Source organism: Phocoena sinus, chromosome 4 (genome assembly GCF_008692025.1).
Source record: "Phocoena sinus isolate mPhoSin1 chromosome 4, mPhoSin1.pri, whole genome shotgun sequence".
NCBI classification, from domain to species: domain Eukaryota; kingdom Metazoa; phylum Chordata; class Mammalia; order Artiodactyla; family Phocoenidae; genus Phocoena; species Phocoena sinus.
In genome coordinates, this window is record NC_045766.1 from 14253432 (window position 1) to 14272383 (window position 18952).

Genomic DNA, 18952 nt, shown 5'->3' on the forward strand with positions numbered 1-18952 from the left:
CTAGTTCTTTGGAATTCAGTTCAGGTACCACTTTTTGCAGAAAGCCTTCTCTGATATCAATAAGAATTGGTGTTCCTTCTTTGTGCTTTCTTATAGTGTATGAGCCTCACTTGTAACATAACACTTTTTATTTTGAATTGTGATGACTTAAACTTAACTTAAAATGAGCTAAAAGACAGGGTTCATGTAGTGTTTTTATTGAATGAATGAGACTTGATTGCTCTCCTTATCTCTGTTCCACAGTACTTATATAGTCTTCTAAAAGTTACCTGCACAGGAGTTGGACCACATGGAATTTCCAGCTCTGTTATCCTTTTCTTATATCAGTTTGGAAGTTCCAAACATTTTATTCAGTAAGAATTTTTCTCATTTACATTTATGTTTTCTATTATATGCATACAATATGGTGTTTTCTTCCATGAACCATTCTCTCTCCTTTGTGGCTAAGCTTGCTAAGTGTGGTATCTCCATCTAAAAAATTACCTTGTTGGGAGGGGTACATGGGGGCTTTGACTTTATTAATAATATGTTATTTCTTAATTTGGGGGAGGTATAGAGGGGCATATCATATGTTTTAAGTATGAAATATTCCATAAAAATATTACAAAAGAATATATATCTTTATAGATAATATAAAGAATATAAAGAACAGAAACTTATCTTAAAACGTCCAGTGTGTTAGGCTAAATCTGTAGACATTTACACTACTAAGTGGAAAAAAAGGTACCAGTTATTAAAATACAGATACATAGACATAAAATGGTTATCCTGGAAAGATGGAAACTAGAATCTTGGGTAATCTGTGGGTCTTCATGAATGAGAAAAATTAAGTTTAGAGAAGATATTTATTGCTAGAGAGATAAAAACATAATTAGCAATCATAAAGCAGTCTGTGGGGCTTCTGACCAGCATGGAGCAATGGGTGGATTTCTGGAGACTTGGTTGTTTATGTCTTATCTCTTTCTTTTCTTTTCAAATATTCCTAAATCTCTTACTAAGCAATTTCTGGGGGGGTGGGAGGGAAGGGAGGGAGGAGGGCTTTCATAAGCTAACTCTTGATTTATATCAGATACTAATCTATCCATTTCCTGGGATAGGACAGCCAGGTTATACTTGTGAGGCAAGCAGACTGAGAAACAGAAAATGAATGACAGCCTGGATGTTGTTTTTTCAAATTCTTATTCTCAAGCAAGAATTTCTTTGTTTCTCAATGCCTCTTTTTGTAATGATGACACTCACAAAGAGAAAATAAATTCTTTTCTAGTTAAAAATTTAAATTACTGATGCTGGTTAAATATCAGTGAAAAATGTACTTATTTTACCCAGTAGATAAAGCTAGAAGTTTACAAGGTGAGAAAAAATTCCCCCCATTTGAATGCTGTGAAATACATTTTTAATAAGTGTGAGAGCAGAGGGAAGTTAGATTGCAGGCTTACACATCAGCCTTCCATATTTCTGATGTGGCAAACAAAGTCACTTTTTTTTTTTAGATAAGTTTTTGTGATGTGTGTGTGTTTTTTTTTAACATCTTTATTAGAGTATAACTGCTTTACAATGGTGTGTTAGTTTCTGCTTTATAACAAAGTGAATCAGTTATACATATACATATGTCCCCATATCTCTTCCCTCTTGCGTCTCCCTCCCTCCCACCCTCCCTATCCCACCCCTCTAGGTGGTCACAAAGCACCGAGTTGATCTCCCTGTGCTATGTGGCTGCTTCCCACTAGCTATCTATTTTACATTTGGTAGTGTATATATGTCCATGCCACTCTCTCGCTTTGTCCCAGCTTACCCTTACCCTTCCCCGTATCCTCAAGTCCATTCTCTAGTAGGTCTGTGTCTTTACTCCTGTCTTGCCCCTAGGTTCTTCATGACCATTTTTTTTCTTTTCTTTTTTTTAGATTCCATATATATGTGTTAGCATATGGTATTTGTTTTACTCTTTCTGACTTACTTCACTCTGTATGACTGACTCTAGGTCCATCCATCTCACTACAAATAACTCAATTTCGTTTCTTTTTATGGCTGAGTAATATTCCATTGTATGTATGTGCCATATCTTCTTTATCCATTCATCTGTTGATGGACACTTAGGTTGCTTCCATGTCCTGGCTATTGTAAATAGAGCTGCAATGAACATTCTGGTACATGCCTCTTTTTGAATTCTGGTTTTCTCAGGGTATATGCCCAGTAGTGGGGTCGTATGGTAGTTCTATTTTTAGTTTTTTAAGGAACCTCCATACTGTTCTCCATAGTGGCTGTATCAATTTACATTCCCACCAACAGTGCAAGGGGGTTCCCTTTTCTCCACACCCTCTCCAGCATTTATTGTTTGTAGATTGTTTGATGATGGACATTCTGACCGGTGTGAGATGATATCTCATTGTAGTTTTGATTTGCATTTCTCTAATGATTAATGATGTTGAGCATTCTTTCATGTGTTTGTTGGCAATCTGTATATCTTCTTTGGAGAAATGTCTGTTTAGGTCTTCTGGCCATTTTTGGATTGAGTTGTTTGTTTTTTTGATATTGACTTGCATGAGCTGCTTGTAAATTTTGGAGATTAATCCTTTGTCAGTTGCTTCATTTGCAAATATTTTCTCCCATTCTGAGGGCTGTCTTTTCGTCTTGTTTATGGTTTCCTTTGCTGTGCAAAAGCTTTTAAGTTTCATTAGGTCCCATTTGTTTATTTTTGTTTTTATTTCCATTTCTCTAGGAGGTGGATCAAAAAAGTTCTTGCTGTGATTTATGTCATAGAGTGTTCTGCCTATGTTTTCCTCTAAGAATTTTATAGTGTTCAGCCTTACATTTAGGTTTCTAATCCATTTTGAGTTTATTTTTGTGTACGGTGTTAGGGAGTGTTCTCATTTCATTCTTTTACATGTAGCTGTTCAGTTTTCCCAGCACCACCTTTTTCACAGAACTAGAACAAAAATTTTCACAATTTATATGGAAACACAAAAGACCCCGAATAGCCAAAGCAATCCTGAGAAAGAAAAATGGAGCTGGAGGAATCAGGCTCCTGGACTTCAGACTATACTACAAAGCTACAGTATACAAGACAGTATGGTACTGGCACAAAAACAGAAATATAGATCAATGGAACAGGATAGAAAGCCCAGAGATAAACTCATGAACCTGTAGTCAACTAATCTATGACAAAGGAGGCAAGGATATACAATGGAGAAAAGACAGTCTCTTCAATAAAGTCACTTTTGAGCAAAATGGCTGTTGTTGGCAGAGTGTTCTGAGGGGACCTCACTAATTCAGTTAAAAACTAGGTCATACTCCACTACAGCAAATATTACTCCATAGAAGAACTCTGCAACAATAGCTTTCCAAGATCCTAGCACTAATCACTTTTTGTCACAAAATATAAGAATTTGGTAAAATCCCAGTAAATAGAACTGAGACTCTCTTGGAATACTTTAAAATAGACTCATATCCTTCATTTAGCTATCATGGCAGACTAATAGCACAGCTTGAGAGTTTGCCTAAATGTAGATGTTCTGCATCAGGAGGTACAACTTGGACTCAAGTTTAACTAGTGGTGGCTTCAGAATTGTTACAGGAGAGAGGCTAGAGGAGGTTTGGTGTGGGGGCCTGGGAGTCTGCATTTTAAACGGGACTCTAGGTGATTCTGTTGCACACTTTGGGAAAAGCCTCAGAGAATAACTCTTAATAATGCAAATAGAAATTTGCTTTTAGTTAAGAAGGACATAAAACAAGTCAAGATATCACCAAAGAGTTCATCAGTTTGGTGTGGTTAACAAAAGGTAATAGGTTCTTTTTGCAATATTTACTAAATCAACTGGAATTAAACCTAGTTGTGAACCTGGCTTTTAAATTTAGTGTACTGAATAGTCTTCTGAGTATTTATTCCCTATGAATTATTTTTGGCCTTAGAAAATCTATTCTCACAAATTATGTGGAAGCTTTTCTTATATTTCCAATCTTTATGTCATTAGTGATTTGTGTTGCAGAGTTGATTTCCCTTGTTAAACAATGAGTTCCTCAATCTAGCAGCTTATATAGGCATTCTCAAGCATGGCTGGATACAAATCACCTGTGGAACTTTTTAAACCCATAGTTGCCCAGGCTCCACTCCTCACTCCACTCGCAATCTCCAGGCACAGGACCCCCAAAATCTATTTCCTTAAAAGCGTTAATGTACACCCAAGTTTGAGAACCAGTGGTTTAAAGACAGCACAATAAACTTTCTCTGAGACTTTCAAACATATTTTTCTTGGTTAGACGTCTCGTTACTCCAGCTGCAGCCAGAACCATTGTTGTGCTAGATTCAGTGCATTCCCTGCAACTCTGAGCTTTGTGCTATGCTATCTCTGATAGAGACACTCGTGAACAATGTCTGAGATTGCTAAGCAGGCTTCACTTGTAGGGCTGATAAGCCAGAGGCCCGAGACACACTGACAAGGGTGAAGTTTTCTCTAAGTGACAGTTTGATCACCTTGAGGAATAGTGAGAGAAAACTTCTGGAAGCAGTGTCACACCATCTGGTCTGAAGTAGGAAGAAGGTTTTAGAGAATGCAGCACTTAGACCTTTGAATCACTTTGGTGCAGTCTTGAGTAATAAGGGCTTGACTGTGCTGAACAACAAATATTCTAGCGGCCAGTCTGAAAATACTTAGATTTAGGTCAAGTTTTAGAGATGACAGAGGCATTGGGCTTCCTGAATTCCAGACTCCGGAATTACTGACAGAAGTCTATCTCGACAATTTCAAAGATCCCTAAGATAGGATATTACATCTCTCTGGCTTAGTTTGGATAGTTCTGGCCTGAATTGTCCAAGATGCTGCAACAATTAGCTCCCTACATGTTATTCCTATATGTTTCTTCCTGAGTTTGCCTGTGTAGCTCTGTGACAGACTGCAAATTTCCAGAAAGCAGGAACCACTCATGTTGCTTCTCTGGCCAAGAGTATAGCACAGTGACACACATGCCCAATACTTTAAGATAACCTAGTTCTCGATAAGGAGCGTCCAACCAAATCAGCACAGGTTTGTGTCCCATGGGCCAAGGATGGTTGATGTTGAAATTAAACATACCTTCCCTCAGCCTGTGCCCAAACTACGAGTGTCACCAGAACACCCCTTGTTTAGTCAGTCACTGGAATGCTTTCCATCACTTGAAGAAGGAAAATGTCTTGAAACTTTTAGATAACATGGAGTGGGGGTTATAACCATCATTTCCTGACAAATGTCCTCAAAATATTGCTACCCAAAGCGTGGTCCTCGGAACAGGAACATCATCATCACCGCTTAGAACTTGTTAGAAAGGCAGAGTCTCAAGCCCCCATCTCAGACTTAGTGGATCAGAATTCTCCTTTTAACAAGATGCCCAGGTCATTCTTATTCATATTTAGAATTTGAGATATCGATTGATCTATTAATTGCTCAATCTAGCGCCAATAAACCCCCCAAACAGACACTCAGCCCTTTGTGCACACCTCGCACCCGCTCCACTCGGTAGCAACCGAACCCCCAGAGACATCGGAGAGGGTGCTGCCGAGGGCAATTTGGTGATTGGCTGGCACTACCACGTGACCGGGGCTGGTCCTCCCGTGCTACTGGATTGGCTCTCGCGGACGCTGACGGACAGGGCTGGGGCGGGCCAAAGCTGGGTCTGAGAGGCGCGCGCGGGGGCGCGAAGGCGCGAGAACGCGAGTGCGCGTGCGCAAGCGGCGGGGCATTTTTTTCCCGAGCCGTCGGAGGGAGCCGGAGCGCTTCTCCCGAGGTAAGAACAGCCGCGGGGCGGCCTCCCTGCCCTTCCGCTGCCCGGGTGCGGGCGAGCGGGGAGGGAGGAGGTCTGGGGTTCGCTCGCCCGGGGAGCCTCGCTTGGGAGAGGATGCAGACCCGGGCTCAGCCATCATCCTCGGTGCCTCGGTTTCCCTTTTTCTGCCCTCTAATGCATCTGCCCATCCTCCTCACCGCGGTGACGGTCCGCCTGAGGGGAGTTGCCCACCTGGCAGCCTCGCCTCAGCCTTTGTTTCCCGCCCGGGGGGATGCTGGTATCGACCCCCTCCCCAGGTAAAGGGTGAAAGGTGGTGGGGCAGGGGCCGGGGAGAAGATGCCTTTAATGCAGTGGGACCTGTCACATGTGAAAACGAAGAAAAAAATGTGGTGTCTCTTTGGCCAAGCCGCGGGACTCGAAGTAATCCGGCGGCGGCGAGCAAAGCCGAATTCCTGGCGCAGCCGTGCGGGCGGTGGTGGGGGCAAGGACCGGTGGGCCAGCCCAGGTGCACCGGTGCAAGGCTTCTCCGGACCTGCCCGCCAGCGCTCAGTCCCCGAGCTGCCCCGAAATTGAACGCTTTCAGCCTGCTGAAGGAATCCAGAGATCCGTAAGGAGACGGAAAATGATGATTTTAAAAGCAGTTGGGCACTGGCGGAGCAGGTCTAAATGAGAGGCTATCATAAGAAATTACAGCGAAACTGATGACTGGTAATTGTGAGGAGGGAGATGCCTGCAGTGAACTGCAGACCAGACCATCACACTGATATTCTCTCCAAGAAAACCTTTTTCTGAGGGGCGGGGTGGGGAGGGGAGGCCGTTTATCTCTGTAAACTGGTTATCTCTGTAAACTGAGGTTTTTCTGGGCTGCCGAAGCAAGTAATGACTTATTTCCAGCATGTTAATGGGCTGTAGGGAGAAGGGAAGGCAGGGTCTAAATTACACCCATTTAGATCTCCTTAATTCTTTGAAAAGTGCATGTTTAAAGAAGACCATTGGATGCCAAACCTGCTTCTGCACGGGGGGTGGGGGGGAATGTCTCCTTTAAGTCATACTTTAAAAAGGGAGGCATCCCCTGCCTCTTTCCTTCTGCATTTCCCCAGACCTGCAATAGCAAGGGCAAAAAGTCCCTTCAGTTTTCCACTGGTTAATTTGTTAGATATACCTGGTAGTCTGCTCGGTAAGAAATGGTTCAACTAACTGTTATTAGGAAGATTTTACTGTATTCTGGAGTTTCACTGTAATTCATTTAGAACTTACTCTGGTAGGAAATGGACAGCAATCTCTCCGGTTCCTGGTAGCTACTGCTTCAAAGGCTTTTTATTACTCTTACCTTCCCCATACAAAGTTTTGTGTTTTTTTAGGAAACAATGTGATTTTTTTCAAGCATCTAAGGCACACCCCATGCCTGTGAAATGCCTACACTTGCTAAGCAACCAATTTACTTGGCAAGTTCAAGCTAACTGAAGAGGGAACACTTAAATTTGTTAGGGGGAATCAGAATTAACATCAACTGTAACAAATCAACTTTTGATGGTTCTCTGGGGTGAGCGAAAGTAAAAGAGAAGGTGCTGCAAAGCTTGTTGGGAATATAACAAATTATTCTCATAAAGTAAAATATAGATTGTCACCTGACAGCTTGGAATAGTAAGAATAATTTTAAAATTTGTCAGTGATTTGTTTTTAGCTGGTATGCAGTGGGGAGAGGAAGGAATTCTGAGGCTGGGGTAGGTGGTATAGTTTGAAAAGGTATATGCTTATGTTTAGAGAGAAATATGTCACTTTTGTTATATAAATACACAGAGGGCATGCAGTGTTTGTCTTTAGCCTGTGGAAGGGAGGCAGGGGTTTTGGAAAGGTTGAGAAACACTTATTAGGTTACACAAGGGAAAACGGAAAGATTGGCAGGCTTAGTTCATCTTTAGGAAGCAAGGTACCTCGGTGACCTACAGGACAAGGTTTATTTTCTGAGTCGATAAGAGCCCACTAGTGTAGCTTTCAAAGCAACAACAAAATCATTTCCTTTCTGTTGTTTCTGTCCCCTGGGTCAGGGAGGGGGGGGATGGAGAGTGAATGAGAGAGATTAGAGTCTGACCTGCATGCCTAAGCAGTAGCGTCCTTTGAGCAGGATCTGTGTCACATTGTGTAAATCTAAGAGCCTTCACGTTGAGAGAGGTCTGAGCACCTTCCCTGGGACACTTGCTGTAAGATAGAGCGGGATAACATTGCCACAGGTGGGGGCACGGGTGAGATCATCTGATACAGAAGCATGTGGGGGAAAGGAGAGCTAGGAAGTGTTTAATTCAGTGAGGCTTAGCCTTGAGGAGCCTTGAGGAGGCATTTCTAGGCAGAGCCGCCTCACTATTGGCCAGACAGGCTGGGCTTTTTGTGACTTACAGAAGACCTGCCCTTCACGATGGGGGCTCCTGTGGAGTTCCGTGTCTCAGATTGTAAGCATCAGTTATGCTTGTAATGTGCTCTAGAAAAGAAAGGCTCACAAAGACACAAATCTAGGCTACCATTCTTTCAGATCCTTGACAAGTCACCCACTGGCTTCCAGAAAACAAGTTGTGCCCTCCCTACCAGTAGATGGCACTGCTGTCTCTGGGAATTCCTGGAAGAGATGAAATATAGAGCTGGCAAACCAGCGGTGTGTAGCCTCCAGTATAGATTTTGAAAGGCTGTATCGATTCTCAAAGAAAATATATATAAAAAAAAAGTTATGAAAGCCAGAAATGTTGCTCTAAGGTAGGGATGGTGACTGTGGGGGTTGAGAATGGTGCCATTACTCTGCTGGTTGTGTGTGGGAGGTGGAGAGTGACAATGAAGCCTCATAGCACAGGTTTTGAAAGTACTTGGCATACATGTTGGCTAATTGAGAATTAGGTTGAAATCATGATTCAATCAAAATTCCCAACAACTTAATAGTTTCTACTTCTTTGCTTATAAAACTAGTCTCTACATGTGGGCGGGACTATGGAAATACACGTGTAACTTTTAAACCTGATCAGTATCCAATAATTACATGCTCTGAAGATAGTGGTGAGGGTATTAGTTAAAATAATGCTCGTAGTTACTATACTTCAGCGCTGTCCACAAAGGTAGGTCAAAGTTATTCTGAATCCTAAAACTTAAAAATTCCTAACAAGTATTTCAAGATTTTAAGATTGTATTAACACTTCAAATCTTGAACTCTGGTTTCATTGACCTTATTAGCCAGGGTTCGTTCATCTATTCCCCTATTTTGAAATACCTTTTTTGTTTTTGTTGTTGTTTTTCATTTTTTGTAATTGACTGTTCTTTGAGATGGATTTTGTAGCCATGATATTTGAGGGAGGTAGTACTGTTGCTAGTGAGGTTGCTGTGCATACGAGCTTTGACCCTACTGGAGGCATAGAGCACTGCTGCTGGAAGTCATTACCCCAGTCACCTGCTTCCTCGTGCCATCCCCATTCTATGGCTCAGCTTATTTGAAGTTTATTTCTGTCTCTCTTCAAGTGAACTCATGAGCTAGGTTCTACTACCAGTGCCAAATCCTAAAATCCTGCTGATGCTAGATGGCAGTAGTTACAACAGTCCAGTAGCACTGCCTCATCATGTGACCTCAGATACATTTATTTGCCTTTCAGAACCTCAGTTTTCTCACCTGGTCACTGGGATTGGTGAGATGTGGTGCATGTCTCTTAAAATCCCTTCTAAGTCTAAAATTCTATGGCCAGGTGAGTCTTATAAGGTATTTCTGAAGCCTCTGAAAAATTCTCATCTAGAAGGTATTTTCATGCAGTGAACCTAAGGGCAAAAAGAAATCTCACTAATATTTCTTCTCAGAGAAATGATTGTGCATTGTCTTAGAATCCTAATAATTCAGAGTTGTAAGAAACCTAGGGATGGTTTAGCTCAACCTTCTCATTTTATAGGCAAGGAATTTCACCTCAGAGCTGAGTGACTTGACCAAGCTAACAGAGCTAGTTAGAGAACTAGGACCCAAGCTTGGGCTCATGTCAGTCTTGCCGTTTCCAGTGCTGTGTTTCTTCACCTGCCATTAGTACACAGAAGATGCTGTGTCTACAGGGCTGGAGCCAAAAAAATTCTGAGTAATTCCTTAATGTAGGATTTTAAAGCTATAGCATGAATAGTGTGTTTGCGCAGAAATTCAAGGTCAGGCTTCTTTTCGCACCTTATTCTTTTCTTCACTGACTGTTATTTAGCAACATTGTTACTATACATCCTTGTATTTTTAAAACTTTTCTGCATAACCTTTCCTGTAAGAAAAAGCTTTCATCACACTAGAAGAGTCATTCCCCCAATCAGATGTTTTTAAACTGGGTCTATGGACTCTCTGAGGGCTATGTGGAAAGAAGAGTGTTTCCATATAATTGGCTTCCTTTGTAATCTTATATATTCCTTTGTAATCTTATATATTTAACAGATTATTTAACAGATTATTTAACAGATTATTCTGAGAAGGAGCTCCTTAGGCTTCAACAGATTGTCAAAAGGAGGGGAGGGTCCATGGCACAAAAATAGGGTAAAAATTCTAGGGTCTAGAATAGGTTCAGGGAAATGGCCAGGATGTGAGAATTTTTGAGATGCTAGAGACACTATGGTGGAAGAGAGTTGAGGGTGGAGTACAGAAGTAAACCTATAGAAGTTCTTAGAACATTTTACCTTTATTAGAATGCTTGAAATTACTAAATGAAGATGCTGATAATAGCATTTTACCCATCTTAATGATGGATATGCAAGTATGGATTTCCATTTATCATTCCTTGCTCAATAAGTACGCCCTCCTAATTTCACCAAAACACTTTCAAATTTATATGGCTTTATTGGAAACATGCATACTAAGAGCCTCCCTTCTTCCCCAGTCTGATTTGATTTCCAGGTAAGTCAATGCCTTTCTGACTTAGGACTTGGAGTTTGGACTCCTGTCTCTCACTGCTGAGGCCCTATGTTTTACTTTCTGCTGTTAACTCTTAGGACTCACCATGATCTCAGAGATGCAAAATAATTTAGGTGTCGGGGATAAAAAATCTTGAGGTTCCTTTATTTGTCCCCAGGGTTGACTACAGAAACCACTGCTCCTCCTCAGCTAATTATTTCCTTTCCCTTTTTTATATGCAACCTCAAATTCTCTTTTTCTAATTGTCCCCTAATAGTAGTGACTCAGTGTGTGTATATGGAAACTAAAAATTCTTGTTTTTCCAGAAGGTATACAGAAGTTAATTTGTGTTCAAGTCACATTTTGGACACATGAAATATAACTTTGATGGAAATCACTATGTTCTGAAGAACGTTGGCTTGGAAATCTCAATGTCTGTCCTGTAACCCCCTCACTTACATTTGGTATGATGGTGACCCATGCTGGTCAATGCTACCTTCTGGTACCTTCTTAGATTTGGGCCAGGGTAGCATTTATTCTCACTTTAGGAGAAGAATAAAACTGCCTTTTCTTCTTCAGAAGGAAAAGAAGAATTGAATTTATGTAATAAGAGAAGAAAAAGTCAAATTTCTGGATTCTAATTCTAGCACACTAAGTTGTTCTGAGATTTTGGGGACATCGTTGACTTCTCTGAGTTTTTTACTTGTCTGGAAAATAAGAGGGGAGAGCAGTGACCACTTAAATTCTTTCCAGTTCCAAAATCCTGTGACTCTATGAAAGTTTACTTGGTACCCAGACTAAACATATCCTGAAAATGCTGGCTAGTTGGGAATTCATATATAATCAAAGTCGGTACCAAGATAATAATTCTTTGTATCTGCAAATCACTTTGCGGTATACAAAAATATTCTCTAATTTAAAAAATCTCTTTTCTAGTTAAGGTGTGGTCAGAGAATAGCAGCATTGGTATCATCTGGGAGTTTGCAATTGGCATTTTATCAAGATGCCCAGGTGCCATGCATGTACATTAAAGTCTCAGAAGTGCTGTTTTGTCTCATTTTGAATCGCACGTTGACACACAGGTCAATGAGGGAAGCAGGGTATTTCACAGATGAGGAAACCATATCTCAGAGTTGTTAAGTAACTTTGTTAAGTAACTAAGTCAAGTTCACCGTGCTAGTGTCTCACCCAGAACTCCATACTCTAAAACTAACATTGTCTTCTTTGTTGGGCTGGAGTCAGGCTTGTATGAGACTGATTACTAGCTACCCAGAAACCCATGGGCTTAGGTGTGGCTGTGTAACTGAGTGCAAGCAGAAAAGGGTTGTGGTCCACTTCTAGGAAGAAAACAGAAAAAGAGAACGCCCATGGGAGTTCCTCTATGTTGTTTTACGCTCCTCGTAGGCTGGAATGGAATGGACCCCTGGGGGATCTTGGAAGCTGTGTTTAAGGATGGCAGGACTTTTGTCAGCCTGGGTGCCTGGATCACTGATCAAGGAGGGCCCCTCTACTGTTTGCTTGTCCAGTATGTATATAGGGACCAGAAACAAAGTTTTACTGAACTAGAGGTAGTATATGTGTTTGGGTCTATGTGTTAAGTAAGTACTTAGCCTACACTAGCAAATTCGCTTGAGCAGTAGCTTGGGACTTGAAGTTACGGATCTTCTGGCCTAACGCATTCATTCATTTCTCATCTTTGGTAGCTGGTGATTGATCGGTTGTGGTCCACCATGCAGAAGTGAGTGGTGAAAGGCAGCAGAGCTGATGGGTCACAAGGATGTAAGTTCCTTTGAAGGCTCTCACACCCTCTACTCCAGGGTAAGTCAAAGGCATTGTTGCCATTGTTGCTCTGGTTTTACTTTTGTATTAACAGCCTCTTGGAGTCAGTGCAGTGGGGTGCCCTGTTTGTGAAAGGTTCCCAAAGCCTTTAGTGATTCAGCTCATAAACACCATTAAGATCAGCACTTACAAAGCTAAAACTATTGTCAGGTTGATGGGATGGAATCTCTGCATGAGAATATCTCAGCACAAGAATTTTTAGTGAGTTTGTGTAGGATTTGACTTATGTGGGTGGTGAGGGTGTTGCTGGGCCTTCCTGAGATACACTGTAGAGGAGGGAACTAGGCCCGAGTGCCGCTTTCCTGTAGCCATATCATATTGTTAGCTCTGCTGGCTCAAATTCCCCTCTCTCAGCATCCTCCCCCTCCATGGATTACTTTGCTTAACTTTTCCTGCATTAATCACTTTTCTTTTCAGGATGGGGGGCGGAAACAGCTTACCAGAGAGTTGATGATTCCCAGTTTGGTGGCTAATAGCAGTAGCAATGCACGTGGTTCTGCCCATTCCATTTTATTTTATCCAGTGTCACTGGAAGTCACATGTCCATTCACTCCTCATCTGTTTGCAGTCCCTAGTGCAACGGATGTAGGCACTGGGAGCATTATAACCAAAGCTGGCTTTGGATTTTCATTTGTCCTGAAGATTTTTGAGATCAAAAGGAGAAGTTCACTGCTCGGTGTGCCCTTCTCAGAGACCAGTGGAAATCTGGGAGGGAGGGGTGGAAAGGACATCCAATCCTTTCTGAACTCTCTGGCTTCTAGAGCTTAAACTAAAATCAGCCTCACTGAAGAGAAAATTATAGTTAATACAAATCTAAGCAGAGCTAAGGATGGTTAAGAAAGAGGGGGACGGGAAGTTATATAACAAAAATAAAAGTAATCAGCTGAAAAACTGGATGGAGGGTTGTTTTTAAGCATCTTTTTTCAATATTGTGGCGCCCTTGCTGATAACGTCCCTTTACCCAGGCTCAGACAGAGGGCACCCAGAAAGGCTGATGTCCTTCTGTGCCTCACATGGCTCAGTAATGAGTACAATTTACTGAACAAAATAGACAATTAGCAGCTGTAGACCTCTGGAGATTCCTATAAGCATACATCATTACTGCTCTGGAGTGATGCACATGCTTAGAGATAAGCAAAGCAGAGGAAAGGCAGCTGCAAAGCACATCAACAACTGAAGAGTCCAGGTGAGTGGCCAGACACAGACCCCAGCTCAGTGCCTGGGGGTCGCTAAGGAAAGGACCTGGTATTTGCTAAGCTTTCTCATTAGAGGAAAGGAGCCAGACTTTGCCAGCTTTCCTCAATTTCCTCTGTGGCTCCCATATATTTTCCATTTTAAAAGTAACTAAAATGTATAGCATGCCAGAAATAACACTGAACTGGCATGTTTCTTGTGTAAATGTTGTACAAGGATCAAATTACAGAGGGAGCCATTCTTTATTGACTAGAGCCCAAAGAAAGTAGTGCTGGGGATGCCAGAGGATCAGGGGTTCTCATCCTTGGCACCACTGACATGCTGAGCCTGGCGATTCTTTGTTGTGGGCTGTCCTGTGCATTGTAGCATGTTCAGCAGCATCCTTGGCCTCTACCCACTAGATGCCGGTAGTTCCCCCACTCCACCCCACCGCAATCGTGACGATCAAAAATGTCTCCAGACACTGCCAAATGTCCCCTGGGGGGGAAAACTGCCCCTGGTTGAGAACCACTGCTGGAGGCGTACAGTGACTTAATCTTGCTCTGAGTTTCTCTGGGACTGTATTTTAATCATTTAGCCTCATTTTGCTCCAGTTTCCCTACCTGTAAAATGGAGACAGCATTTATAACTCAGTAGCCTAAAGAAGGGATGTACGTAGTTCTGTGTGATTACTTGGGAGCTCTATAAATGCTAAGAAATATCTGTCTCCCCAAATTTCCAGGACTCAAGGATCACTCTTAATCCTTGTGAAGGCAGTAGCTGAGGAGCAGGGGAGTTTGAAGGGTGAAGGGTTAGTGGTGTGGGAAATGATGAACAGTACTGGATTCTGATTTTACTTGAGAGCTTCATATTCAGCTCATTTCAACAATATACTCGTGAATAAAGGCTATTTTTTGGAAAGTTAAAAAATGGGAGAGTGGAGGAAGGAGAAGGAGGCTGTTCAGAAGAGCAGTTAAGGAAATTGCTTTTGACCGGGGGTTGTGGGGTTGTGGTAATCTCTTAATGCTAAAGTGACTCATGTATAATCAGATCAAAGGACATAAAGAAGTAACCCCCCCAAAGAAAAATATCCTCCCAAATGACTACTGATCCTAGAACAGATTTTGCAGGTAATACAACAAAGACCAGAGAATGTTTGGAGAAATCTGTTTTTATCCTAGAACTTCTACATTTATGTTTCTTCTCTCCTTTGGAATTATGGAAAAGGGTTTATCTTCAACCCATGCTCTTTGAATGATACATAAAATGTTTTAATATCACAGGTGTTCTGATAATCTTCTAGAACTCTGTTTTGGAATGGTGAAAAAGGCCATCACCCTGACTTAGGCCTGAAGCAATCACGTTATTTTACTAGAAAGCCTCAGTTTAAGGAAGGGCAAGTGCAGGGATTAGATGTAAACTGTCCGGGCAGATTTGTGTTCAGCCTTGCTGTGTTTCTGGTCCCTGCAATTATTAGATACACTCACAAAATTTACAACAAACACTACCATATTGACACAGGCACAGTGCGGACAGAGAACATTGCCATCATCAGAGGGAATTCTGTTGGATAGCACTGCTTCAGTCTGTAAGGACCCTATTTGTCAGAAATGCACACTTGTAGTGACAGCATGTGCGCTTGTTATAGCAAGACCTCACCTCATTTAAAACAGGATTGCATTTTGGACTTTTCCATCCTTGGGCACTTTTCAATCTGTGAATGGCTCTTGCTGAACTTTTTACCTTGCTGCAGCATCTGTCTGTTACAGAAAGTGCCATGGGCCTGTCTCTCTGACATAACTGAGCGCACTGCCTCAGAAATATTTGTGCTTTAATCCAAGGCTGCTGAGCTGTCTCTTTCCATCTGGTCTCTCCATGCCCTGATCCTTGGTGGTGAAGCTAGTTTGTGCAGGATGTCTCTTCTGATACTGCCTAGAGCATAACAAAGAGTCTGGGAAAGGTGGCGAGAGAGTTTTCACCTTCCCTTCTTCCAAGCTCCAGTGTGGCTCAAAAAAGTGTTTCATAAGAAGGTATTAATTCACAAATTTAATCTCTCAAGTTTAATCTCTGAGGAGTTATCCCCTAAAGAATTAGTCTCTAGATTTTCCAACAGACATATTATAGTACAAATTTAGTAATTAAGCCCTTTAGCAACATGGAAGAATTTTCAGGTGATATATTATCTATTACTAGCACCAACATTAGTTGCTCAGAAACTACCATAATTAGAACAAAGGAAAAGATGTGGAAATAAAGACACACATTTTAAAAGATGTAATTTAAATCTGAGCCCAAGACTGTTTTGCGTGGTAGCAGGACTGAGAACAAGGAGTTGTGTGCTGTGAGTAGTGTTCCTGGAGGGCGAGGTGAAGGAGGTGGCGGGGGCGAGGTGATCCCCAGACAGTCTTCACTCGAGTGCCTCACTTCTGATGGTGCGGTGCTGGTCCTCTTACTGCCCTCCTCTCTTCACTTTGCCTTTCTTTCCTGCTTTGGTCTGCTCGGAATGTTGGAGGGGGCTCGGTGTTTCTCAAGGGAGGTGCTGTTAACATTTTGATACAGTGATTCATCATCGTGTGGAACTTTGCTGTCCATTATAGGACATTTAGCATCCCTGGTTACTCAATACCTGTATTACTCTAACCAAGTCACTGAGTCAACCAGCATGGCCCCTCACATTTCCAAATACTGCCTGTGATTGAGAATCACTCGTTGCTAGAGAGTTGAGTGGGGTCTTTTGTTAGGAGGGAGGAGTAATTAGAGTTGCAGAAGGTGCAGTGCTCCGAGGGGCTGGCTCATTAATTTCTGATATGATCTGACCTTTTCCCAGTGCTGGAACTGCTTTGGGAGCCAATCTTATTTTTTAGAGACCAGAAGAATCAGGTTTTGCCAGTGGAAAACTTGGTCCCTGAACCTTGAAATCAACCAAGAAGTCACAGGGGGGATTCTGTCAGTGCCACAGAGGATGGAGAGACTACTAAGGCTCCCATAGGATGCTGGGTTTTTATTCTAGACTTACTGTGGCTGAACCTTCTAGATCTACTGAAAGTAAATGGTGGTCTACATGTGGCAGGGATCGACTGGAGAAAAAATGCAGCAAGGGCAATTTAAAGACAATCCAGGGGAAAGGGGCTTTGCCAGCCATTTCTTTTCTTCTCTGTGATTACAAAAACTGGCAAAGTAGCCCTAAATTTGTGAGGTTATGTGTAGACTGTCAGATGGGAGATCTGAGATTGTTTTATAGTTAGTAAAGAGAAAACACTTTCAGACATCTTGCTGTGGGGCCCCTATAAATGTCTTTGATTACAAGAACAGAAACTCATTCAAGTTGCCTTAAGAAGTGGAAGGCTTAAGTAAGGATGCATGAGAAAATAAAACAAATGTCAGGCATGTGGCAAGTTGGGAGGAATCCCAGAGGCCTTTCAGGATGAGAAAGAGCCGTAGTCTGGCCAGACCTCATGGAGACAGGACCTCACTCAGGACCAGGAAGATTGTCCCCTGATCTGTTGCAACTCCAGCATGTATCTGCACTAACAGTACTTGATCAGTCCACATTCTATTTCTCAGCCATTAACATGGCTCAGCATTTCCGTTTTGGCTTCTCTGCTCATGTCTTCCTGTCGCCACAACCTAACTGATGGTCTGTGTACGGACCAAGAAGGAAAGGAATATGATAATTCTGTAGTAACTATCATCCCCCTGGTCAAAGCTCTTCTACCAGGCAGTCTTAGGGGTCTACAGTCTCTTGGTCCACACAGCTGTGGCCTAGGTCTTCTTGCCTCAACAAGGACTGTGGTTTCTCTGGAAGGGAGCAGTGGTGGAGTAGACTGATAGAACATGAGACCTCTCTGGTATAAGGACCCTGAATTCTTAACTCTTGGAATCAATATAAACAGTGATTGTGGGTCATGTGTATAGTAAAGAATTGGAAGATTACTTTCAAAGCCTACATGTTCAGTAGCAATTGTGAAAAAGCCTGTATCCCCTTTTTTTTTTTTTTTGAGGAGACTGACTGCATCCCAGTGCAGAATGGTAGGGAAATTGCTGGGCTAGATGGTTGGGAAATGAGGAGTTGTATTTTCCATATGGATATCTTATTTTTTGCATCTGTCAAATGTGATTCTCTCAACCACCCATGTATCCCACAGGAATAATGGCTAGGTGGCTGTCTAAATGTTGAAAGACGTTTTGACGTCTCTGACAAGTGTTTTTCAATAGCTGGGTTTGTAAGATTCCAGTTCTGACAAAGGAAAATAACTTGGCTTATTACTCCAAAGATAAATTCCATATAGATGTTGTCATTTTGGGGATTACCGCCTTACAAAGCAGACTTTAAAATGTTTTGTGTTGTAGTGTGTTTTGTTCATTTACCCCTAATCTTTGAGAGTTGAACCAGTGATTGAATATGACTTTACAAGGGAGTGCATTCTCATATTGCAGAAGGCTCTGTCCCTATTTATGATTCTGTGACAGGGTAAGAATGATGGTTCCAGCTCCATGGGCCTGCACAGCTGTGAAGGTTATGCCCTGTGGTAGCACAAACAGTGAGCACATTGGCTCACTGAATCCACCGAAGGCTCTTACTCTTCTCAAGTAGCTGCAGCACGGTGGTGCCACATACAGAGAGTCAGTATTTCCTTAGATGCAGCTTCTTTTGAAAGAGGCAGAAGAGAAGTGCAGTGGGGCTTCTGCAACTGCTGGTTGAGGAAAGAATGTACTCTGTTATTGAAGGATGATCGGGATCAGCTTTCTCACCCAGCTGCTGCCTACTAAGGTGAAAGGAGCAGAGATGAATCTTTTGCTTCAGTTTCTCTTCTTACTCTGTGAAGATCCCTATCCCCTCTATTGAATTTTTTTAATGAGAAGGGAAAAATAGAGCATTGTATCAAATTAGTTTTAACGTATATATTCATGTTTCTTCTGAGCAGGAAGATTTGTATACAGATAACCACATATTTCCAGATTAAAATCTTCAGTTTTAATTTTAAACAAGTGCTAACCTTACTTTATCTTTAGTTTATACTGTAAGTCAAATTTGTGCATATCTAATTTATTTTTTACAAAAATAAAACAACATTATGTTTTTTCTCATAGAATCAGGAATTAATTTGCAGCCCCTGCATGAAGATTCTGTAGCAACAGTAAAGGCATCTGCTCTCTCTAGGGTGTAAAGAGATTCTGAAAGATGGCTGAGAGCCCCAGATCCTGAATTCTGGGATTTTGTCTTGCTGTAGTCCACTCCCTGTGAGGTTGTTGGGGGATAAATGTGCTCGGGAGGCAAGGAGTGAGGACACAGATGCTTGAGGGGCAGGC

The 18952-nt window shown here is 41.9% G+C and overlaps 1 protein-coding gene across 1 annotated transcript in view; it reads left to right on the plus strand.

Annotated features, from left to right (window-relative positions):
• The first annotated feature begins 5700 nt into the window (after positions 1 to 5700).
• The window catches only part of TMEM108 (transmembrane protein 108), a 386310-nt gene continuing 373058 nt past the window's right edge, over positions 5701 to 18952 (plus strand). The window contains exons 1-2 of the mRNA XM_032630618.1: positions 5701 to 5754; positions 12334 to 12448. The gene's annotated coding sequence lies outside the window, so the exon portion shown is untranslated. The remainder of the gene's footprint in view (positions 5755 to 12333; positions 12449 to 18952) is intronic.